Genomic DNA, 25,993 nt, shown 5'->3' with positions numbered 1-25,993 from the left:
ATAGGCAATGATTTTTCAAGACACGACTCAACCACTCCTTTTCTCAGTGGGGCTGCAATTACCACTGCAACATGTGTGCCCTGGTTCACACAATCTCCATGAACAAAGAACCCCCAGACACTCACTTGGGTTAAAATGATTTCACAGCTTACGGACTGCGCTAGGTCTTCCTTAGGCAAGATGCAGATGTGAGCTGAGGTCATAGCTGATCCATTCCTCCACAGATAAAGCACATTTCACACACAATCCAGAAAAATGATCACTTGAAATATGGGAACAGGAGTAGAGTCTTGATCCTCTGTGAAGGTAATCAAGTTAAACTGCCCCCTAAGGACTGCATTTCCAAAGCCTGCAATGAGGAGGTTCTTAACGTGGGGTAAAGGAAGAAAGGAAAAATGTTTGGTTAATATTCACAGGGAGAGAAACTTACATATTAGGTAAGTAAATAAGCTTCCTTACCCATTACTACTCTCAACAAGAAACTTCAGTGAGTGCCTACTATATTGTAGGCACTATTTTAGGCACAACCCAGAGAGAAATCAGGGGCTTCGAGGAGGACAGGGAATCACAGCCTAGAGGAGGAAACAAGTCAGCAATCAGATAATGAAATCAAGTGTGATACATGCTGGGACACTAACACCCAAATGCTAAGAAAGTAGAAAGTGTCGAGTTGGCCAAAAAGTCCATTCGGATGTTATGGGAAAACCCAAATGGACTTTTTGGCCAACCCAATAAAACAAAAAACCACTCTGAACTGAGACTCTAGGGCCTGAGGCATGGCTGCAAAGAGGAAAATGCAGCATTTAATGTTCAAGGTGGCGCAGAGGACGCTGAGCAGCCCAGGAAGGCAACTTGTCCTCGGTAGCAGGCTCCTGTGTGCAAGAGTCTGAGAGACACAGTGGCCTGGCGGGGGCTTGGAAACTGCGCCTGTCCATGTCCACTGGCCCCCCAGGCATGCATCTTCTTGGCCAGAACACACAATGCTGCACAAAATGCTGCCCTGGTGATAGCTACTGCCAGTGCTCACCGGGGGCTAGAATGCAAGGCAAAGTCTCCATTTCCAACCTATTCTTCAAAATCAGTTCACAGGTCAGGTCCACTAGCTGAGGAGCCCGAGAAAACAAATGAAAATCAACAAAGTGGTTTGCAAATATGCTAATAAATACTTTGTAATTATATGATAGTTATTTAGGGTTTTTTCCCTGTTGTCAAAGTCTTGTTTAGGGTTCTTCTGAACTGACCATCCAACCACCAAATAGCTATATGATCTTTGCATTGCCCAGCTGAAAATGTCTTTTGGCTTTGAGTACATAGAATAGGATCTTTGTTGAATACTAGATATGCAAAGCCACTCACTAAGATTATTCATATTTCAAAAGCATTTTATTTTCAGTAGATTTGGAATAAACAAGGATTAAAGAGATTTGGGACTGTGAGACATTCAATGATTAATCTTAATTTAACACACATTTCACACCCCTTCTATCCTATCCCTGGGAGCAGACAAACAGAGGAAAAATCTCCATTCTTAAGTTGCCCAGGCTGATGAAGAGACAGGCACATTAATCAATAGATTCAAAGGCATGAGAAATGCTTCAGTAGAAACCAGGGTATATGGGAAGAGAGACAGGGAAGAAGTTAGCTCTGTCTGGAAGTGAAGGTAAAACCAAGGGAGAATGAAGGAGGGTACATCGGACTCTCCACGTGCATCAGTTGACAGGAGGACGCAAGAACAGAGCACAGGTGTGAAGTATGGAAACCATGGGCCTCACAGCACAAGAGGGTGGAAATGCTTGGAGGCAGGAGACACACAGGAGAGAGACAGGAGAAAATGTTGCAGAAGCACGTACAAGCCAGTGAGTGAAGGGTCTTGCATGTCATGTTCAAAAATATAAACTTTATCCCACAGACAATCATATTCCATTCAAACATTTTAAGATATGTACACATGGGCATATCTATATTTTTAAAGAAACAAATGGATGCCGATGGGGTTAGGTGCTCAGAGTGTCATTATATGAAGGCAAGGGGGATCAATGAGCAGGTATTGTTATAGTCCAGGCAGAAAGGGTGTTGGTGAGGCTATCATATATTAGAATGAGCTTAATGGGGAGTAATAAATTAATTTCATAAAAGGAAAGACTTCCTCTTTGTAGAATATTGTGTGACCACATCCACAGATCTACGGGAAATGGTAATATGACTTCTCATCTGAGTTTCTAGCATGTTCTATGCATTTTTGTAGGTTCTATTTATTTCTACAGTTAATTATTGCTGGGGAATATTAATGCTGAAATTAGACTGAAATATTAGACATCCTTATTCTCTGCTTTGATGTTGTGGTACAAGCACAGGGCTAGGGTTTTTGGATCAGGCTCAAATAGGTCACTGGTAGAAACCTCAACTTCTAACACTATGATAATGGAAGAGAAATTCTAAAGTGGCAGCTTCTCTGGGCTTGGCTGCAGTAGCTGGAGGCTAAGTAGTGGTATGAGAAGGAAAGGACTCTGAGATGCTGTTTGGGTAGAACAGACCAGGTAGATACCACTTATCAACTATCAGGAGAAACTGTTATTTGAAAATTCTACCATCATATGTAAGAGTCAAAAAGTAGTCATAATATTTTTACCATAGTACTCCCTGCAAAATCTTTATTACTTTATTAAATATTATTCTTTCCTTACTATCAAATTCCATTTGAGATCTCTAGAGTGTACCTTCCCAATTTGGTCACAGCATAGTTCTTTCCAACCCTAAAACAGTTAGCTCACTGATTTTAAATATTAGCTACAGCTTATTTTGTACCGTGTCAAATCATGTCAAATCACCTTCTGATGATGGTTGGAAATGTTTTGTTTTCAAAAGCTGCTCTCCTCCTCGGAGGAAGGGATCGATCAACTTTAGGCCAAGCTCCAACTCAACCTTGTGACTCTGCATGCATGGTGAGATTTTTCTGGAAGGAAGAGCATCTGCCACTGTGATAACTCCTCCTTAAAGGGGCGCAGATGTTCAAGTTGGATTTCGAAAAGGCAGAGGAACCAGAGATCAAATTGCCAACATCCCTTGTATCATGGAAAAAGAAAGACAGTTCTAGAAAAACATCTACGTCTGCTTTATTGACTACACCAAAGCCTTTGACCATGTGGATCACAACAAACTGGAAAATTCTTCAAAAGATGTGAATAGCAGACCACCTTACCTGCCTCCTGAGAAATCTATATGCAGGTCAAGAAGCAACAGTTAGAACCGGACATGGAACATCAGAATGGTTCCCAATTGGGAAAGTAGTACTTCAAGGGTATATATTGTCACCCTGCTTATTTAACTTATATGCAGAGTACATCATGCGAACTGCCAGGCTGGATGAAGCACAAGCTGAAATCAAGATTGTCAGGAGAAATATTGATAACCTCAGATATGCAGATGATACCACCCATATGGCAGAAAATGAAGAACTAAAGAACCTCTTGATGAAAGTGAAAGAGGAAAGTGACAAAGCTGGCTTAAAACTCAATATTCAAAAAACTAAGATCATGGCATCTGGTCCCATCACTTCATGGCAAATAGATGGGGAAACAGTGGGAACAGAGACAGACTATTTTGGGGGGCTCCAAAATCACTGCAGATGGTGACTACAGCCATGAAATTAAAAGATGCTTGCCTCTTGGAAGAAAAGCTATGATCAACCTAGACAGCATATTAAAAAGCAGAGACATTACTTTGCTAACAAAGGTTCATCTAGTCAAAGCTACGGTTTTTCCAGTAGTCATGTATGGATGTGAGAGTTGAACTATAAAGAAAGATGAGCGCCAAAGAATGGATGCTTTTGAACTGTGGTTTTGGAGAACTCTCTTGAGAGTCCCTTGGACTGAAAGGGGATCCAAGCAGTCCATCCTAAAGGAAATCAGTCCTGAATATTCATTGGAAGGACTGATGCTGAAGCTAAAACTCCAATACTTTGGCCACCTGATGCAAAGAACTGACCCACTGGAAAAGACCCTGATGCTGGGAAAGATTGAAGGCAGGAGGAGAAGGGGCCAACAGAGGATGAGATGGTTGGATGGCATCACTGGTTCGGTGGATATGAGTTTGAGCAAGCTCCAGGCGTTAGTGATGGACAGGGAAGCCTGGTGTGCTGCAGTCCATGGGTTCGCAAAGAGTCAGACATGACTGAGCAACTGAACTGAACTGAGCTGAAATCACTCTGTTAGTTGCAGGTATGACTTCACAGTGGGCCTCGTGGGGCCAAACATTTCTTAGATGGAGGTTATTTCTTAGATGGCTACACTGCAACTCCTAAGAAAATCTGGGTCACCAGACACCTGTCACTCGATTACACATCTATTTGCTTACTATCTGACTCCCTCATTGGAATGAGAATTCCATGAGCAAAGATGTTCTGATTTGTTCTCTGCTTGAACAATGCCTTCCAATGAGTAAGACATGCACTCAATAGTCTCAAAATGTGAATTCCTGGTTTCAACCTGAGGAAAGTGGAACTTGAAACAAGTTCTTTAAATTAAAATGACAGAGTCCTTCAGCCACAGAAAGTTATACCACCCAGGGGAGAGTGGGTGATGGATACCAGGAGGCATTTGTGTGGAGATGTGGGTTCGTGTTCAGTCTGAGAGCCAGGAGAGGGGATGGGATGGGGCAGAGCTGGGCTGGGCAGGCAGGGCAGGGAGAAGATCTGAGATCTCAGGAACCCAATGCCATGCTGGTGCCATGGTCTGGGCACTGGAGTAAAGGAAAAGTCCATAGATTACCCCCGGAGTTCACCTCATTCCCTGGGTATGAACAGAAGGAGGAAGTTATCAGAGAACTTAGCAATATGATATGATATGATAGTTAATATATACATGTATTATTGGGTTGGCCAAAAGGTTCCTTCAGGTTTTTTGGTAAGATTTTATGGAAAAACCTTTTGGCCAACTCAATATATGTTAGCACTACTCTCAAGCATTTCACACAGATTGACTCATTTAATCTGCATGCCAACAGCTAATTTAAAGAGAGGTTAACTCCTCAAGGTTAGTCTGCGAGAGGCAGAGCTCAGCTCTGGACCTGGGCCACCTGGCCCCAGCTGCTGCTCATCATGAAGGTGATGGTGGCTCTCCACAGAGTCCAAGTAGAGCACTGAATCAGGCAGGATGTTAATGGTAATTTACATCGACACTGTCTCAGTAATGAGAGGTGATTGAGAAAACAATGATTTGACATGCACAGTGAAGATAGAATTTCCCTAAAGTCCTCATACAAAGTCTCGGGGCTGTGACTGCCCTTGTCGGGTGTCTGCCCCTTTTGGAACAAGACACACAGAAGCAATGACATCTGGTGTTTGGGATGCCTACCTGGGTTGGGGCGTGCCTTCAATGAACACATGAGCACCCACAATGTAACAGGGGGAGGGGACACACAGATGAATAAGACAGCCCAGACGTCAAGGTGATTTGGCACAGAAAGGTTAACTCCTGTGCCCCACCTCACACCAACTCAGCAATAGAAAAGCAGCACATTCACAAACATGTCACCTCATTTCTAAGAGGCTCCCATAGCAGCAAAAATAGGTGGGGGGTGGAGTTTAATCAGAAACAAGAATCTACCAAAAGCTGCCTGAAGGGCTTTCTTCTATCTCAAATATACGTGAGACCACACACAGAGAGACACACACACCATCTACATGTACTAAAACCACTGCCTAAAATACATTGTATCCTGAGAAAGGGTAGATTTACAAATCAGACTGTTGTTCAGTCACTAAGTCATGTCTGACTCTTTGCAACCCCATGGACTAGAGCCCACCAGACTCCTCTGTTCCTGGATTTCCCAGTCAAGAATACTGGAGTGGGTTGCCATTTCCTTCTCCAGGGCATCTTGCCGACCAAGGGATCGAACCAGAGTGTCCTGCATTGGCAGGTGGGTTCTTTACCACTGAGTCACCAGGAAAGTCCCAAAATACCTAGTGACATATACAAAGAAGATTTCTCTTTTTCTAGAAAACAAAAGGAGGAAAAAAAAAAAAAAAAGAACAGTTAAACGTTAAAGCCTGCTAATATAGACTGGCTATTTTTTCCTACCGGGCATGCCGGCTGGGTGTGTGTGTGTGTGTGTGTGTGAAAACCCATACTATTTCTCAGGGTTGTTGCTGCAGCAGACACTTTTCTCAGCATCGCGGGCTGCTCACCCCACGTGGTCCCGAGCAACAGCAGGATCTGCCAGTTTGCACAAGCAGCTTCCCAGGCAAATGACGTAGCTCTGCTTCTGTTGTTCCCAAAGACCAACATCTGTCCGAGCTCAGCGTATGCATCTGCGTATTAAAGTGCTCAGTGTTCTAAGGCCCTGCACTTAATTTTCCCTTGGGTAAACAGAGCCAATAATGGATAAATACTGAGGGATCAAATATCCTTAAACTATTGGAGAGAGCTGTGAGTGCAGTCTTTCAGCCACATCAGAAGTGAGGGGAAAAAAAGAGCAAAAAAAAAAAAAAGTATGACAGAGGCTCTCCAAATTAGGAGTGAAGAACTTGGAATGGAGTTGATTCCACTGGCCACAGACTGTCTTGGGAAGCATCTTGATGAATGGTGGTGGGAGAGGAGCATTTGGGAGTTCTATGGTTAAGTGAGTGTGTTTGCTTAGTCACTTCAGTCGTGTCTGACTCTTTGCGACCCAAAGGACTGTAGCCTGCCAGGCTCCTCTGTCCATGGAATTCTCCAGGCAAGAGTAACGGAATGGGTGCCATGCCCTCCTCCAAGGCATCTTCCTGACCCAGGGATCAAACCCACGTCTGCTACGGCTCCTGCATAGCAGGTGGATTCTTTACCTCTGAACCACCTGGGAAGCCATGGTTAAGTGTAATTGAACATGAAATATGGCATGATCTTCAGAAAAGAAGAGCAAAGCGTCTTTTGGTTGCCACCCTCCAGGTTGAGTTGACCCCACACTCCCTGTAACTGTACCCTGAGCCGTCTATAGTGCCCTACTAATTGCTTTTCAAGGCAAGTCCCTATAGGAAGGTGAACTTTGGACAGGCTGACAGTCTTGGCCTTTGAGCTCCTCAGGGAAAACACATAGCTTGAGTGTATCTTTCAAGTACAAACTTCTAAGGAGGAATATTTCAGCCTCTCAGGAATGCTGGTTTAATACAGGGGCATGATGTATTTCATCATTTCTATGCAATCTTTTCTTTTAAGAAAAATGCTCTGACCTTTGAGATAAGTTGGCCACAAAAGAGGACCCTATCCAAACTTTATCACCATGTGTAGTTACTATTATTTTGTGATTTGCTTAAAAAAAAAAGTATCATTAAACATTTCAGATTAGAGAGTGCCTATTTGTTACTTCAAAAAATTAGAGCTCTTTTCTTATTACTTTTTTACCACAAAGTATATAAATCAATCTTACCACAGACTGACATTCATCTTGTGCATCCATGCTAAGTAGCTTCAGTCCTGTTTGATTCTTTATGACCCTATGGTCTGTAGCACACCAGGCTCCTCTGTCCAGGGATTTTCCAGGCAAGAATACTGGTGTGGGTTGGCATTTCCTCCTCCAGAGGATCTTCCCAACCCAAGGATCAAACCCACATCACCTGTAGCTCTTGTATGGTAGGCAGATTTTTTATTGCTAAGCCACTGGGGAAACCGAACATTCATCATAGCCATATTTATCTATCTTATCTAAACCACTGGTACTACTACTTTTAAAATTATCCATATGTAGAAAGCTCATAAGATGTTAAATTTAAAAAGTGAAAATTAAAAAAAGATTAAATATATGGCTGATGGCTATGTTTCTAAATGGTCAAAAGAAAGCAGAAAGAGAAGTACCAAGTGAGATGCTCCTTGGAGCGAGGCTGATGCTACCCACAGAAGAACTACAAAAGGTTTCCACTGGATCTCTCTGTGCCTCCAAAATTGCTGCTGTATATAGGCAGCCCCCACCCTCACCTGTACCCTTTCAGTAGAAGCTGAGGCCTCTGCTGTGATTTAGTCTTGCCAGAAAAGCACCTGGATAACCCTTGAAGTGGAAAAGGCTAAATATCACTGGTATGTGAGTAAGAGAAGTAAGGCAGCATTCAAAGGATTTGACCGAACAATGACTTGGGGTCTCAGCCATCCCCTTTCTAAGAGTCAGCTGTTAGCACAGTCCAAGAGAAAATGGGAAACATGGAGAGCAGCGCCTAAGAACTACATCATATTTATTTTCCAATGGGTTAAAGAATGTTTAAGCCATGAGAAATCAGTGAGGGAATAACAACACCTAGATCCTATAAATAATAAATGATCTGGATATATAATCAACTGTGTTAAAACCACATTAATAAAATCACCAATAACTGAGAAGGCAGAGACAGCGAAAAATAAATAAAATCATTGTCACTCGCAAAAGCTCTTTATTCTCATGGCTTGTGTTTTTGCAAATGAGCCCCTGCCACTGACGTAGTGAAGAAAAACAAACAGACAAGCGTGCAAGCTTAAGAGGCAGCAGTAATCTGGCTGCCATGTTTAAGTCCACTTGACAAAATTTCTCTTTCTTTAATTGAATGGCTCCATGTATTTTTTTATTTCCTTTCTGAAAATTTTCTTTCTGTGCTTCCATGTTTTTCAGAACCAGAGATCTTCTATTTTAGTAAATATTATCTCATATAATAGTCACAGTCTAAAAGTTGAGTATTATTATTTTAGAATAAACAAAGCTCATGAGGAAGGCAAGGAAAAGTGCCTGCAGATCTAGAGGTATCTGAACCCTAAATCAAGTTTCTTAACACATTCTGCTTTTCCTTCTGAAGAAATGGGAGTCCTACCTTTTCACCACCAAAGATCTCTTTTGAATTTTGTATTTCTCTCCCACTGAACCCAAGTTTCAATAACATTTTAACCAGCAAACTTATTATAAAAATTAACAACTAACTCTCCATTTGTAGTCATAGGAGATATTTTTAAAAATAAAAGTTGGACTCCCTGGAGGTACAGTGGTTAGGACTCCATGCTCTCAGTGCAGTGGGGCATGGGTTCCATCCCTGGACAGGGAACTAGATCCCACATGCTGTGCAGCACAGCCAAAAGAGTAAAAATATAAAATAAAAATAACAGCATCTGACCAATGTGAGATAATACTAAGCTGAATTTAATTTCAATCAAAGGGTTTCCAAAAAGATATTCATCTATTCAGCTCTTTTTGTTTTTAAATGTTTAATATCTATGATTAGGGATTTGGAAATATTAAAAAAAAAAAAAAAGAACCATCCTGTGGGCCTCTGGGAGCCACTGAACTAGCTTGCTTTGGAAGACACCAGATTCTGTCTGTTTTTAAATAACAGAAGCAGGAGCTATGATTGTGCTGTCCGTGAGAAAGCATTACCTCGAGTCCGAAATCCTCTCGTAGACCACTCTAAATCCCTGCCGCTCCAGTGTAAACCCATTTCCTCTCCAGTCTCAGGAGAGATGGGAACAGCTGCTGGGCGTCTGTTAACTCGCCCTTTGTGATCCAGGGCTGGACCGTCTTTATGGTCCGTGTACCACATTGTGAGACACGCTGGACAAATTCCTGACAAACTGAAGGCTTGTTACCCCGACTCTCATTTTCTCACTGTATTCTCCAGGTTCTCTTTTTGTTGTGCAAGTAGGAATTTCGATTCTGGGGATCGGAACACAAAAAGCTCCAGGCTTAAGAAGTATCTCACAGATTGGCTTGTTTGTGTTCTTCCTGTAGCACCAGGCTGGAGGAGAATGCAAATCTGATATCATGATAACTGAGACTAATATCTGTTGCTGCTATTCCAATAGCATTTAGTTCTTCTGGAAATTCTTGCCTCAAGTCACAGTCCTGTTACCAGCTGGGGTCAAAACACACCAGATGAAGGATTCATATTTCCATCTAATTCATTACACTGATGGCTTTTATGAAGCATCTGGAAGTGGGCATATGAGGAGGATTCAGAGAGAATTCATTTGGAAGGGTGACAAAACTGTTTTCTGTTGGTCATTCAAATCCTACACAATCATTAAATGACATTTTTCAGTTCCCATTGATTCCATTTTTAATGTCCCACTAACAAATATATATATATAAACATTTAATCCCACTCTTACACAATAGTATTGATTTGACCCACTTCTCTATACCCATAATAACCCCGAATTCAAATCCAGACAAAATCTCTTGCTGTTGCCTTGGATTTCCAAGTTTGAAGCATCAAATAATGGTGGAACAATACTGAGAATAAATTTCAGCCTTTTATGCTGCTACTTAACGGAATTATCTTCTCAACTCTATTTGCTATTTTATTGAGGAAAGCAGATTGGAACAAAACAAGTACTCCCCAAATGCCTAGATTCTAATTTCTAGGAAAAAAAGAAATAAATCACCCAGAGATAACATCAGAGGTATTATCTTCAGTCAGCCCAGTTTCTCTTAAAATGAAGTTTTCAATAAGAGCTGTATGCACTCAAGGGCAGCTGATAAGCAGTTGTTCTTCAAAAAGCTTTTATAACAAAAGCTTTTTTCCACAAAAGTTGTTCTTCAAAAAGCTAACCTCCTTCCACAACCTTAAATATTGATGACATTTTCAAATCTTTTTTTTTTTTCACCACTTATTATTTCCCTTTGGCTTCTGAGCCTCCACAAAAAGCTTTCTATAGTTGTTCTCTTTCAATTATTAGACTATTGACTGGACGAGATCTACTGAACACAAACGCTAAAGGCTGGCTTTCCTACTGAAAAAAAAAGTTTTCCTAAGGATCTGGATTCAGAATGAAAATCCAGTGAATTCAACTTTCTGAATTTTCTAAACCACCTACAAACTTTCACAAACATTTTAAGGGGACAAGTCACATGTCTATATATATTTCTAATTCCACCTAGTCATAAAAGTTAAGTTTATGCTTTCTGTTTTTATTGAAAATTAACCACGTCACTTCTGCTCCCAGGTAAAATAAAACAAAGATAACTACTTTGGTGCATATGTGACTTTATGATGCTTCAATGGGATAAGTCTCAGGGAAGGGGGGTACTTGAACTAGTGGATTGAATGGCAGCCCCCCAAATATATATCTATGTCACATCTGTGAAACCTGAGAATGTTAACTTACTTGTAAAAAGCATCCGTGCAGATGTAATTAAAAGGAAGTCATCCTGGATTATCTGGGTAGGCCCTAAATCCAATGAAAAGTATCCTTAATAAGAGACACAAAGGAGAGACGCATGGACAGAAGAGGAAGAGGCTGTGTGAAGACAGAGGCAGAGGCTGGAGTGATGCGGCCCTAAGCCAAGCACACAGCAACCAAGGAGGCAGAGATGGGAATGATGTGGGCACAAGCCAAGAAGCGCTTGGAGCTCGCAGAAGTTGGTAGGAAGAGACAGAAACCGGAATCTCCCCATGCTAACACTTGATTTTGTGCTTCTGGTCTCCAGAGCGGTGAGAGAATAGATTTCTGTTGTTTTTAATCACCAAGTTTGTGGTAACTGTGATAGCGTCCACAGGATGCTAATAAAGTGATTTTTAAGAACTGACCATCCTACTAATCAAATTTCACTGGGCAGCCAAATCTACACAAATCTACCACCCATCAATCAGTGATGAGAATGACTGAAAATAAAAGATTTGACTGAGTTTAGTCATTCTTCAAACAAGTATTTATGTAACTCCTATGTGCCAGGTACAGGGATCAAGTTGTGAGTAAAAACAGACACGGGCTTCCCAGGTGGCTCAGTGGTTAAAAAAAAAAAAAATCCAGCTGACAATGCCGGAGTCCCAGGAGACGTGGGCTCGATCCCTGGGTCAGGAAGATCCCCTGGAGGAGGAAACAGCAACCCACTCCAGTATTCTTGCCAGAGAATCCCATGAGCAGAGGAGCCTGGCAGGCTACAGTCCATGGGGTCACAAAGAGTCAGACACAACTGAGTGACTGAACAACAAAAACAGACAGTCTCTGCCTGGCAGGGTTTTACAGGCCAGTGGGGAGACAGACATTGAGCAAATAATCACCTAATCAGACTGGAGAGAGTGTCTCCGGAAACACTCAGTTGGCCCTGTCATCACTATAGTGTAGGGTGACTGCATATGTCTTACTACCATTTGTGCACCATTTCAACTGGTATCTTTACCAGTTTTGAGCAACTGTCTTCCACCAAATAAGGGCTCAAGTTTCCTGAAAACATAGCCTTGACCCACTGTCTCCAAACTCTGGCCCCACCGCCGGCTGCCCCAGCTCTACTGTCCCTACCCCTTTGTCGAGGCTGTTCTGAGGCAAGAGGCACTTGTTTAGAGACAGCACAATGTCATGAAGGGAGTGCAAGCTCCCTCACTTATGGAGTTCCTGTGACGTGCGGCGTAGTACTTCACTTCACGGAATCTATTTTCTCTTCAGTGATTGTTTTTTCAGGTTGTATGAATTTAGGGATATCACACATACAAGGTAGGTTCCCAGTCCTTAGCAGTAACACAGTGAGTCATAATGCTTGTCTCACTTGCCATGTCTGTACCGAAGGTGCAGATCAAAGTGGATCCCTCCGTCCTTCAGGTCCCAGGGGAGCCCTCCCTTTGGCCTCCTTTGTTCTTTTTCATCTGTCTCCTGCCCAGTTTTCCGCAGTCACTTTTAGAGGAATCTTTTCCTTCTCCACACACTTCCAACATTTGGTTCTCCAGGACTACAGCCTTGTGCTCACCATTTCCTCCTTCCTCCATGCATTCTCCTAGACTATTTGATCAAGTCTGTGATTTTAAATACGTTATATATGTGGTATATGTGTACATATTGCACATATATACATATATATTTATGTTTTAGATATATATATACACACATACATATTTATATAGGCTCACATGTTATATTTTGATTATATATATATGAGCCACATAAATACTACATATGTATAATATAAATGAGGATGAATATGTGCATATATATATATATATATATACACACACACACACATATCCCACATCTTTAACTTGAATGGGAAAATCCATATGAATTCATTTGTCTCCTAGATATTTCCATTGATATATCTCACGAGCAGTTCAAACTCAACATGTCCAAAAGCTAAACTCTCGGCCTTCTCCAAAACCTGTTCCCCTTTTTTTGATGACATGAGGGGATATGTCACCTTCAGCCTTCCATCTAGTCACCCATGATGCGACCCTGAGGACTATTCTACAACCTCTTTCTTCACATCACATCTAGCGATTGAGTCCTATTCCTAAGCCTTTTTGAAATGCATCTTACCTCCTTCTCCCTGCCCCTGTCTCTATTCAAACTCCCAATATCTCCTCACATGGATCCCTGGCATGACCTCCTAAGGCCCTTCCCTGCTCCCAGCCTCTTCCTATACCCCCCATCTCAAATCTATCATCCCTCCAGTCCACCTCCAACATGGCCACCAGAGTAATCTTTCACGTATGCAAGTATAATCACGTAAGTTACCCTCATTCCCAGCTGAAATCCCCTTAGGCTTACTTACCTTCATCACAAAAGCTACACCTGTTACCAAAGTGTCCCAGGCACTTGTTATGTTCTCTTTCTCATCTCTCAGTGGTCCTCTGTGTCTCTGTACTCTTCAGCTTTACTGAACTGGTTTCAGCCCCTGGATGTGCCGTTTTCCGAGGCCTCCATGCCTCTGCTCACGCCACACCTTCTGCTAGAACTCCTCTTCTCCCTCCCCTTCTCTCTCATGTCAAGCCTTCCCTTGCACCAAGGTTCACACCCCCCATCTATGCCTGACCATTTCTGAGCAGTCTCAGTACTCTCTCTGCCCCTCCTTTGCTCTAGACTGAATTACATGTCCTTCTTTCGTCTTCCACAGTTTCCAGCACTGTCATTATTTTATGGCTTTCCTACCAGATAGACAATACCATCTGGTCAACAACTGTGAGTTATCAGTCCTGCAGCCGAACAGCAGGTGAGGCACCTCCTCGGGGGCACCCATTGCCTCTGGGGAGTAGCCTCTGCAGTATTTCCAGCCCTGGGAGTGCCAGCTTGTCCCAGGGCTGGGTGGACCACTATCATGAACTCTGCAATTACACAGTGGTTCAGCAGAACCAAAATCCTCAGGGGCAACCTCCTAGATGTCCCCAACCTATGTTTCAGGGTATCATGTTTTCTTTCTTTTTTTAGTTTTTTAAGTTGTTTATTTAAAAACTGTTTTTCCCCTTAATTTGTATTTATTTATTTACTTTTTTATTTTGGCCATGCTGCGTGGCACATGGGATGGTTCCCCAACCAGGGATGGAACCCAGGCTTCTCAACTTTAAGGGCTGAATCCTAACCACAAGGCCATCAGGGAACTCCCATCAGGGTACCAGGTTTTCTTAACCAACACTCCCCTTAACGTGGCAGACTGGTTTAGCAGAGCGTTCAAACAGCTCTAGTCTTCTGTGACTCTATTAGATCATTCTGCCGCTCAGTGGCCTCTGCTCTTCACACACAGGAAAGAAGGACCTTTCTTAAGATTTGCTTGTTAACGGTCCTTCCTTTCTCATACGCCCACAGAGGGGCACCCATAACAACTTAGCAGTAACTAGCTAACTCTGCTGTCTTTGTAGATATTCTCAAAAATACCCGAAGTATCACATCTGTAAACACTCTATTTCGTCTGGACTTCTGTCCGTCGCTCCAACTGTGAAATCTGAAGCAAAGGACTATCCGTACCCTACACACCACTCACAGTGGCACTGTCTTCACTGTTGTGTACGGACAGACCCAAATCTCCATACGACCCTCGTTTTAATAGGCCACTCTCAGGACTAATTCTATTAGTTTAGGGCCTCTGAGGAGCAGATGCCAAAATGAGATTAGATGTGCAAGAGGTTTATTGAAGGAAACATCTGCAAGGGAAACAGCTGAAGGAGGTCAGGAGAGTTCGGATGACAAAGCAGGTGTGTCCCCTGTGAAGGAGAAAGGAGAGAAGGAAGGAAGAAGGGTTGGCTGAGAAGAGCCACACACTGCAGAGCAGTTCTGAAAGGTTCAGCTAAGCCAATGGGGAGTCCTTGAGCCAAAGTCACCATCTGGTAGGAATGGACATTTCTATCTGTGCCACAATCGGTCACTGGATAAGAGCAGCTTATGGGAAGTATGGCACCGGTGGGAACATGGTGGCAGGTTCAAAGCTTAGCACCTGGAGCCATCCATCAAGCACTTCCCCTAGCCCAGATATGAGCGATGTATTTTCACAGTCACCACATTCATCCAGTTGTCAAATGACTGGCTTTAACGTAAAATGTAAACAGGCAGTCCTTTCTTTGCATTTGTTCCAAAATGCATGAATTTCAGTTATCATGATTTAGCCAAGTAACAACAGTCCTCCAACAACATGACTCAACTTTCAGTTACCATGTAGTATTAACTGTGAGTAAATTGCATGAAGTACAAACTTTGCTGTTACCATTTTAGTCCATAAACTATTACTGAAGTAAGAGACGCACACAGTAATCAATGTTCAATCACATTTCTTGGTGATCAGTCACTGTACCAGTTATAAAGTTCATGCACAGGTAGCAAACATGCATTTGGGTTGTCTCCTTGTCTCCTAGTGACAATCCTATATGATATTACAGAAATGGATAATCAGAAGAGGGAACTGACTAACAAACATGAAAGTGAAACCAAAAAAAATCAAGAAGTGACAATGCTAGAGTGGAAGTTTGAATTGAATGTAAATGGAGTTATAGAAGAAATAGCTGCCATGGAAATGTTGATACTGCCGCTGTTTGAGACTCTGGATATGCAGCTGGAAGAACACAGTGAAGACGGAGTTACTGACATACACAAGGAAAGTTGTGATGAAAAGGATGAAGATATCCCAGAAGAACCAGGATGCCATTAAAAATCTTCATGTTAAAAGGACTTCCAGAGATATTTCACAACACCGAAAGTACAAAGATAAAATGTCATAAGTCGATCCAAACAACTTTCTAAGTAATTATTCACCATAGCATAGGAAAAATGCTCACTCAGTATGGTAAGTTACATGACAAGAAAGCGGAAAGCATTGTTCAAAACAATCTTGATAAGTTTTTGCAAAGATGTAACTTTAATTTTCAATGTTTCAAATGCTTTAAATTACAGTGTACTAAAGAAATTTTAGTTTTACTCTATTTTTACTTCCCTATACATTTAAAACTAACACAGAGTTTTTCATGTTTGATTAAAAAAAAACTTAAAGGTCACAAAAAAAACATAATTTTCCCCCCACTGGTTATTAACACTGTTTTGTATAGTTTTAGCTCATACAGTCATTTTTACAGTCTCAGACAAAGCAGGGATTGCTCATACACATCACAGATTTGAGTATGTTTTTTCTTGCTAATTAAGTAATATCACAAATGATTTGAATAATTAGGCAATACAAAATATGTAATAATAAGTATAAAAATTAATATAATTTTCATCAGCCTAATTATATACTATTTATCCAAATGTCAAATTCAGTCAGTTCAATCGCTCAGTTGTCTGACCCTTTGCAACCCCATAGACTGCAGCACGCCAGGCTTCCCTGTCCATCACCAGCTCCCGAAGCTTGCTCATGTCCATCAAGTCAGTGATACCATACAACCATCTCATCTTCTGTCATCCCCTTCTCTTCCTGCCTTCAATCTTTCCCAGCATCAGGATCTTTTCCAATGACTCAGTTCTTTGCATCAGATGGCCAAAGTATTGCAGCTTCAGCATCAATCCGTCCAATGAATATTCAGGACTGATTTCCTTTAGGATTGACTGGTTGGATCTCCTTGAAGTCCAAGGGACTCTCAAGAGTCTTCTCCAGCACCACAGTTCAAATGCATCAATTCTTCAGCATTCAGCTTTCTTTTTGGTCCAACTCTCACATTTATACGTGACTACTGGAAAAACCATAGCTTTGATTAGACAGACCTTTGTTAGCAAAGTAATGTCTCTGCTTTTTAATATGCTGTGTAAGTTTGTCATAGCTTTTCTTCCAAGGGGCAAGCATCTTTTAATTTCATTGCTGCAAATTACAGCAAATGAACTTCAACAATCATTATCTAGCTACTGTGGAATTCTGAAGATTCAATGAGAACACTGAGGGCATTCCTAGTATTTTCCTTAGCCACTAAATGCAAAGATACTTTCTCAGTTAGTAAATGAGGTCAAATAGCATGTAAAATGAACTTGTCCCTCTGAGGTACAAGTTAGAAATTCTTTCACATCTCCTTGTTACTGCCAAGATGGTAAAGACATTGCTAGCTCCTTCCCAAAATCAAGCCTGGAGAAATTATCAAGGCCAAGGAGAAACATGGATTCCAGGACTAGAAATATCAGAAACAACCACAAGAAAAAAGAGCACGGTAACCTCCTGCTGAACCTGCAGGTTGTCTTAAACAGATGTGTGTGGGAGCCTCCCATGGCAATCTGGGGCAGAAGGGACCTTAGTGTGGTAGTGAAAGGAGAAGCTGGAGGAAATAATTTCATTTCTCCTTCTTCACTCCATATCGGTTTGGTACAATCCTTGAAATCCATACCCTAGAAATGAGCAAAACAGCCCACACTCACCCATACTAGTGTCCTTTGATACCAGGGAAGTTCAAAAGCCCTGTGTGTGCAGCTAATGAAAGTGGTAGTGGTACTGACTGAATAGCTGCCCTTGGACAGTCTTATCCAACCCCTTTCCATCCAAACTTGCACGGCTCTCAGAAACTAATAGATCAAGTGAACAAAAGTTAAGCAGAGATGCCAAAGATATGAGCAATATAATTAAGAAACTCAAGCTGTTAGTAACAGGTAAAACTCAATACTAAATGCAGAATACATATGGAGTATTTGCAAAAGCAAACCACGCGTTAGCTGCATAATGAACTCTAAATTTCAGCCTAAAAAATCCTAAATACTAAGTCATGTAATTTGCTCTCTTTCTGATAATCCAGTAAAATTATATTAGGAATAAAATAATAGGTTAAATGTTTTTAATTTAGAAACTAAACATATTTCTAGATAACTACTGCAACAAAATGGAAATCACAAAGGAAATTAAGACTACAAAAAAGATAGGTCTTCATCAGTATTGATTAGCTTTTCACATAATTTAAGACTGACAAAAAAGAGTGGAATAAATTCCAAAACTGATCCAAAATGAATTCTTAATTCCTTGGGATGTATCAGACCCCTAAGTATTTTATGGAATGGGTTGAAAATGCTTAGGACCACGGCAAACAGTCTCCTTTTAGAGGCCATGATACCTGAACGTTGCATCTTCTTACCAACCTACTTTGAAAAAGATGAGACCAATTTTGTAAAAAATTGCATTGTAATCTAGGTTCCCATAAGAACTTTTAGGACATGCCCCTTTCTTGAGAGTTTTTCACAAAAATTCCTAATTCTTGATGATTAAATATAATATTCCAAATAAGCTATTGTCCTGCCACTTTATATTAAATTAACAGCATGTGAAAAAAAATTATAAAAATCCACAACAAAAATGCATGCTATGCTTAGAATTTGTTCACATTCTAAACTCACAAGGACAATTTTACTCTTTGTAGAGAGAATGAAGGAGACAAGAACATTTAGAAAGTCATAAAAGGAGAATTCAGTTCAGTTCAGGTCAGTCACTCAGTCGTGTCTGACTCTTTGCGACACCATGAATTGCAGCACGCCAGGCCTCCCTGTCCATCACCAACTCCTGGAGCTCACCCAAACTCACGTCCATCGAGTCGGTGATGCCATTCAGCCATCTCATCCTCTGTCATCATCTTCTCCTCCTGCCCCCAATCCCTCCCAGCATCAGAGTCTTATCCAATGAGTCAACTCTTCACATGAGGTGGCCAAAGTATTGGAGTTTCAGCTTCAGCATTAGTCCTTCCAAAGAAATCCCAGGGCTGATCTCCTTTAGAATGGACTGGTTGGATCTCCTTGCAATCCAAGGGACTCTCAAGAGTCTTCTTCAACACCACAATTCAAAAGCATCAATTCTTCGGTGCTCAGCTTTCTTCACAGTCCAACTCTCACATCCATACATGACCACTGGAAAAACCATAGCCTTGACTAGACGGACCTTTGTTGGCAAAGTAATGTCTCTGCTTTTGAATATGCTATCTAGGTTGGTCATAACTTTCCTTCCAAGGAGTAAGCGTCTTTTAATGTCATGGCTGCAATCACCATCTGCAGTGATTTTGGAGCCCTCCAAAATAAAGTCTGACATTCTTTCCACTGTTTCCCCATCTATTTCCCATGAAGTGATGGGACCAGATGCCATGATCTTCGTTTTCTGAATGTTGAGCTTTAAGCCAACTTTTTTACTCTCCTCTTTCACTTTCATCAAGAGGCTTTTTAGTTCCTCTTCACTTTCTGCCATAAGGATGGTGTCATCTGCATATCTCAGGTTATTGATATTTCTTCTGGCAATCTTGATTCCAGCTTGTGCTTCTTCCAGCCTAGCATTTCTCATGATGTACTCTGCACAGAAGTTAAATAAGCAGGGTAACAATGTACAGCCTTCACGTACTCCTTTTCCTATTTGCAACCAGTCTGTTGTTCCATGTCCAGTTCTAACTGTTGCTTCCTGACCTGCATATAGGTTTCTCAAGAGGCAGGTCAGGTGCTCTGGTATTCCAATCTCTCAGAATTTTCCACAGTTGATTGTGATCCACACAGTCAAAGGCTTTGGCATAGTCAATAAAGCAGAAATAGAAATAGTCAAAAAAGCAACTCTCTTGCTTTTTCCATGATCCAGCGGATGTTGGCAATTTGATCTCTGGTTCCTCTGCCTTTTCTAAAACCAGCTTGAACATCTGGAAGTTCACGGTTCACGTATTGCTGAAGCCTGGCTTGGAGAATTTTGAGCATTACTTTACTAGTGTGTGAGATGAGTGAAACTGTGTGGTAGTTTGAACATTCTTTGGCATTGCCTTTCTTTGGGATTGGAATGAAAATTGACCTTTTCTGGTCCTGTGGCCACTGCTGAGTTTTCCAAATATGCTGGCATATTGAGTGCAGCACTTTCACAGCATCATCTTTCAGGATTTGAAATAGCTCAACTGGAATTCCATCACCTCCACTAGCTTTGTTCGTAGTGATGCTTTCTAAGGCCCACTTGACTTCACATTCCAGGATGTCTGGCTCTAGGTGAGTGATCACACCATCATGATTATCTTGGTTTTGAAGATCTTTTTTGTACAGTTCTTCTGTGTATTCTTGCCACCTCTTCTTAATATCTTTTGCTTCTGTTAGGTCCATACCATTTCTGTCCTTTATCGAGCCCATCTTTGCATGACATGTTCCCTTGGTATCTCTAATTTTCTTGAAGAGATCTCTAGTCTTTCCCATTCTGTTGTTTCCCTCTATTTCTTTGCATTAAACACAGAGGAAGGCTTTCTTATCTCTCCTTGCTATTCTTTGCTTATATCTTTCCTTTTCTCCTTTGCTTTTCACTTCTCTTCTTTTCACAGATATTTGTAAGGCCTCCCCAGAGATCCATTTTGCTATTTTTGCATTTCTTTTCCATGGGGATGGTCTTGATCCCTGTCTCCTGTACAATGTCACAAACCTCTGTCCATAGTTCATCAGGCACTCTATCAGATCTAGACCCTTACATCTATTTCTCACTTCCACTGTATAATCATAAGGAATTTGATTTAGGTCATACCTGAATGGTCATGTGGTTTTCCCTACTTTATTCAATTTAAGTCTGAATTTGGCAGTAAGGAGTTCATGATCTGAGCCATAGTCAGCTCCCGGTCTTGTTTTTGCTGACTGTATAGAGCTTCTCTATCTTTGGCTGCAAAGAATATAATCAATCTGATTTTGGTGTTGACCATCTGGTGATGTCCATGTGCATAGTCTTCTCTTGTGTTGTTGGAAGAGGGTGTTTGCTATGACCAGTGCGTTCTCTCAGCAAAACTCTATTAGCCTTTGCCCTGCTTCATTCTGCATTCCAAGGCCAAATTTGCCTGTTACCCCAGGTGTTTCTTGACTTCCTACTTTTGCATTCCAGTCCCCTATAATGAAAAGAGCATCTTTTGGGGGTGTTAGTTCTAAAAGGTCTTGTAGGTCTTCATAGAACTGTTCCACTTCAGCTTCTTCAGCATTACTGGTTGGGGCATAGGCTTGGATTACTGTGATATTGAATGGTTTGCCTTAGAAATGAACAGAGATCATTCTGACGTTTTTGAGATTGCATCCAAGTAGTGCATTTCAGACTCTTTTGTTGACCATGATGGCTACTTCATTTCTTCTAAGGGATTCCTGCCCGCAGTAGTAGATATAATGGTCATCTGAGTTAAATTCACCCATTTCCGTCCATTTTAGTTCGCTGATTCCTAGAATGTCGACGTTCACTCTTGCCATCTCCTGTTTGACTGCTTCCAATTTGCCTTGATTCATGGACCTGACATTCCAGGTTCCTATGCAATATCGCTCTTTACAGAATCAGATCTTGCTTCTATCACCGGTCACATCCACAGCTGGGTATTGTTTTTGCTTTGGCTCCATCCCTTCATTCTTTCTGGAGTTATTTCTCCACTGATCTCCAGTAGCATATTGGGCACCTACTGACCTGGGGAGTTCCTCTTTTGGTATCCTATCATTTTGCCTTTTCATACTGTTCATGGGGTTCTCAAGGCAAGAATACTGAAGTGGTTTGCCATTCCCTTCTCCAGTGGACCACATTCTGTCAAACCTCTCCATCATGACCCGCCCATCTTGGGTGGCCCCACGGGCATGGCTTAGTTTCATTGAGTTAGACAAGGCTGTGGTCCTTGTGATTAGATTGACCAGTTTTCTGTGATTATGGTTTGTGTGTCTGCCCTCTGATGCCTCTCACAACACCTACTGTCTTACTTGGGTTTCTTTTACCTTGAACGTAGGGTATCTCTTCATGGGTGCTCCAGCAAAGCTCAGCCACTGCTCCTTACCTTGGACGAGGGGTATCTCCTCAAAGCCTCTCCTCCTGACCTTGAATGTGGAGTAGCTCCTCTCGGCCTTCTTGCACCCACGCAGCCTCCACTCAGAAAAAGGAATAAAGTGAGGGATGGAAGGTGTCCTACAAAAAGAATTCATACCCTGGAGACAGAAGTAGTCCTAAGACAAGAAAGCCGAAACTATATTACACAGAAAATGCCAGGTGAGAGGTGAGCAATATCATCTAATTCCTAAATCCTGTTTTTTAAACAAATACTAAAAGAAAGCCTAATTAGTGCAAACCCCTATTAGATCTGGATTTATTCATTTGTCCTTTTTACCTTCCTTTCTTCTTACCTTTCTCTCCCTCCTTCCCTCCATCTCCTTGGACATGGATTTATCAGGAACACTTACAGCTTCCCATGGCAGAGATTTAGCTTCAAGACCTAGTTTAAAACTGTGCACTTGCTTCTGTCTGCCACAAGTGCAAAAATAGGGAGCTTATTGTCTTTAGTTCTCATTTGAGACTTTGGCTTCCTGACACTGAGCCTCTGGTACAACTTAATAGGTTACCAAACCAGGAAAATGGGAGGACTTAGTTTCACTGATATCATTAAAAGGAAAGCAAATATTGGTGTTACATATGTATAAATTCTTGAAAAGGCAGTCAGTAAGCTACTTTTGTCACCGCCACATACAAGTATGAACTAGGACCTGGTGCAATTTCCTTCTCAAATGAGTACCTGCTGAGACGCATAATTCATCCATATTTTAGTTTGACTGAACATGTATATTTTTACCAAAGGCTGATAGGAATAAGAGAAACAGCTCAACTAGCTTCTGAAGTGAAAAATTAAACCCAGTGTTTATCTTCTTAATGTATTATGGACTGTAGATTGGACCCAAATACCACTAGACTTTATAAGCCTTGTTAGATTCATTTCTACTTTCAACTTGTGGAGCCTCTATAAATTTAACTATAGGTGCTACACCATAACTATGACACCTTCTCGGTAGCTTGAAAGAGTTGAGGTTTTTTGTAATGCTGAACCACCAGGAAGTGAGTCAGGACAGAACTGTGAGAATAAAGTGATGTAATGATATTTTAAAATATTCTTACATGAGTGATTTCTGCCATTCTCATCCTACCCATCCAAAAAGCACTTGGGGATAGCTAGCCACTCCTTCAGGATTATTTGACTCTTTAAAAGGGATGTGAGAGAAAAGCTTTTTTACCAGTTTAATGAAATTATGTGTTGATGATGGTTATTTGTGACTATCTATATATACCATGGGTTTCCCTTGTGGTTCAGCTGGTCAAGAATCTGCCTGCAATGTGGGAGACCTGAGTTCAGTTCTTGGGTTGGGAAGATCCCCTGGAGGGGGGAAGGCTATCCTCTCCAGTATTCTGGCCTGGAGAATTCCAGGGACTGTATAGTCCATGGGGGTCACAAAGAGTTGGACACGACTGAATGACTTTCACTTTGATATACGCCATATTCTGGGCGGTCTTGGTTGGTCAAGGAAAGCAAATGATCTCTAATATTGCTCCTAGAGTGACCTAAAATTCTAAACACAAACAACCACACTCTCTGTTTTGGAAAAGAGGAGGTATATTTTCTCCCACATCCCTCCTTTCTTAAAGGAAGCTGATAGAGGGGCAGGTAGATATGTGATGTGTATTTACAATTTCAGTCCCTAAGACAAGACAGGAGGTATACCTTGAGTTATTTCTCAAAAGACCAAGGCATTTGGGTCACTCTGAAACACATCCACTCTGAGCATAAGAGAACTGGGATATGAAACCATTCTGTATTCTGATGGTAAAAACAGTGCCCAGCTAGGCAGAGTCCCTCTTAGTTCTGCCTCACCCATTGGGTGCATCCTAAGTCGCTTCAGTCATGTCTGACTCTGTGCAACTCCATGGACTGTAGCCCGCCAGGCTCCTCTGTCTATGGAATTCTCCAGGCAAGAATACTGGAGTGGGTTGCCATGCCGGGGGATCTTCCCATCTCAGGGATCGAACCCACATCTCTTACATCTCCTGGCTTGGCAGGCGAGTTCATTATCACTAGCGCCACGTGGGAAGCCCCATCCACTATGGCAGCCACATAAATCAGTACTCCAGAACAGTTCACACTTGGGAAAAACCGTCCACCTTCCTCTCTGGATGCAATAGTGCAAGAAAAATAAACACACTTAGGAGTTGGTTCTTGTTACCATAAATTAGATACTATCTGCTCAATGAAAAGGAGCCATCGTCAAAAAGGTGTCACATGCTATTTTCGAGTGAAAAATTGTATTGCTCTCTAAAAAAGAAAAACATACAAATCCACCCTAGCTTGAGGATACTAAATGTCCAAATTACTGTTCATGCCAAATACATTTCCTCCCCACGTGCATCAGGATGTGGTCAGTCTAATATTGATAGTTGTACATTCAGTGATTGTGAAAACAGTCTTTACACTTTTTTATGGGGGCCCATGAGAGGCCATGTCCTCCTCTCAGTACACAGGACACAATTCACTGTCTCATTAATTCAATTCTTTTGATCCAATTTGGAAGACCACAGGTGAAATTTACGGTCCCCTCTCCAACTCGACTGTGACTCACTTTCAGAACCGTACTCATTCTGCCATGGCTTACCTTCAACTTTCAGTCGACCTTTCTCTGACTCCCTCATTACACTGGAGTCATAAGTTGTCTTCCCCTTATGATAGCTTACTACTTGTTCTCCATTTTCGCAAGCCATTAAGACTGTGTTATTTTCTTAATCGCTCATCAAAGCACTTGAGCCTGAAGTATTCACATATATATGGCATGTAAGGAAACCCCAGCAAATCACCCCTGGAACAAGTTACGGTCAGTCTGGTGTGAAGTTTTATATTCTCAGTTGCCAGCGCTGCCCCGTGATCTGAAAAGAAAGTCTCTAACACTTGGTGGGCTAGAGTCCATGGGGTCACAAACAGTTGGACATGACTTAGAGACTAAACAACATTACCACCGAAGATTTCAAAGCTAGGTCTTATATGATTAAATGTCAAGGCATTTCTCATCAAGGCCGAATCTAGGAAGAATGGAAATCTATTCTTGCTTGGGAAAACTACCGGGAAAGTTTGATAGAAGAAGCCAAACTGATCTGGGGGCAGTTCCTCCTCCAAGCACAGTTGCAGATCCTCTCATTGAAACATGGGAAAGGCTGTAAACTGAACATTTTTAATTAAAAATTATTAGCCTAATACTTTAATTGCCCAACACATGACTATGAGAATTGTCTCATTTAATTCCTTCAATAGAACAATACAATCTAAAACAGACTTCTGAATTTAAGGAGCTCAAATTCTCATGAATGAAAGACAAGCAACCAAAAGAATTTAGGGTTCTTAGCTTTTGGGTCTGAAAGCAACTACTTGCCTTGGTGTGTGCACAGTGGTGGAGACGGACCTAATTTAATGGAACCAGTGAACAGATTCCACCCGCGTGGTGTGAAGGGGATGGGTTTTCAGATAAAGCTTTTCAGAGTGGAAATCAGTGGAAGGAACACCTGGCCTGACTCCCAGCTATGCATTAGTTAGAAACTAGAGAAAGAACCACTTTTAGAACCACTAATGAGCCCCAGGTGAAAACACTGTTAACTAGAAAGCTCCTTTTTGCACAATTTCCAGTGTTTTGATTGATGAGCAGGTTGTTTAGGATTCCTAATTTTCCATTTCATTAAAACAGAACCTTTGTTTTCCCTCCTGACTAACACACTTTTGTCTTCGGCTACCACATATGCCTATCATCAGTCGTAGGAAAGGCCAGCTTCCCCATTTTTGGAATCACTTGGAGAGACAGACATTCTTATGAGTCTGCAAAGTGTTTACGATCTAAAAGAATAAAATGGAGAACACTTGGGGGTTTAAAGTGGCTAATGAATAAGCACATACTCTCACATTTTCTTCCATCTGCGACACTGTCACATTTGACAAGATTTAGAATCTTCCAGTATTTCCAGAGAAATTGCTTGTTTGCATTTGTAGTTAAAATGTGTGAATGTGCAGTTACTCTCAAGTCTCAGGTGCTGAGGACCACTGCCTCTAAGGAAAAAGGACCAAAGTGAAATGTCTTGTTGTTTAGCATTGTTCATTCAGCAAATATTT

This window comes from Oryx dammah, unplaced genomic scaffold (assembly GCF_014754425.2).
Source record: "Oryx dammah isolate SB20612 unplaced genomic scaffold, SCBI_Odam_1.1 HiC_scaffold_19, whole genome shotgun sequence".
Lineage (NCBI taxonomy): Eukaryota > Metazoa > Chordata > Mammalia > Artiodactyla > Bovidae > Oryx > Oryx dammah.
The sequence above is the reverse complement of the archived record's forward strand: the minus strand, read 5'-3'. Positions refer to the sequence as shown.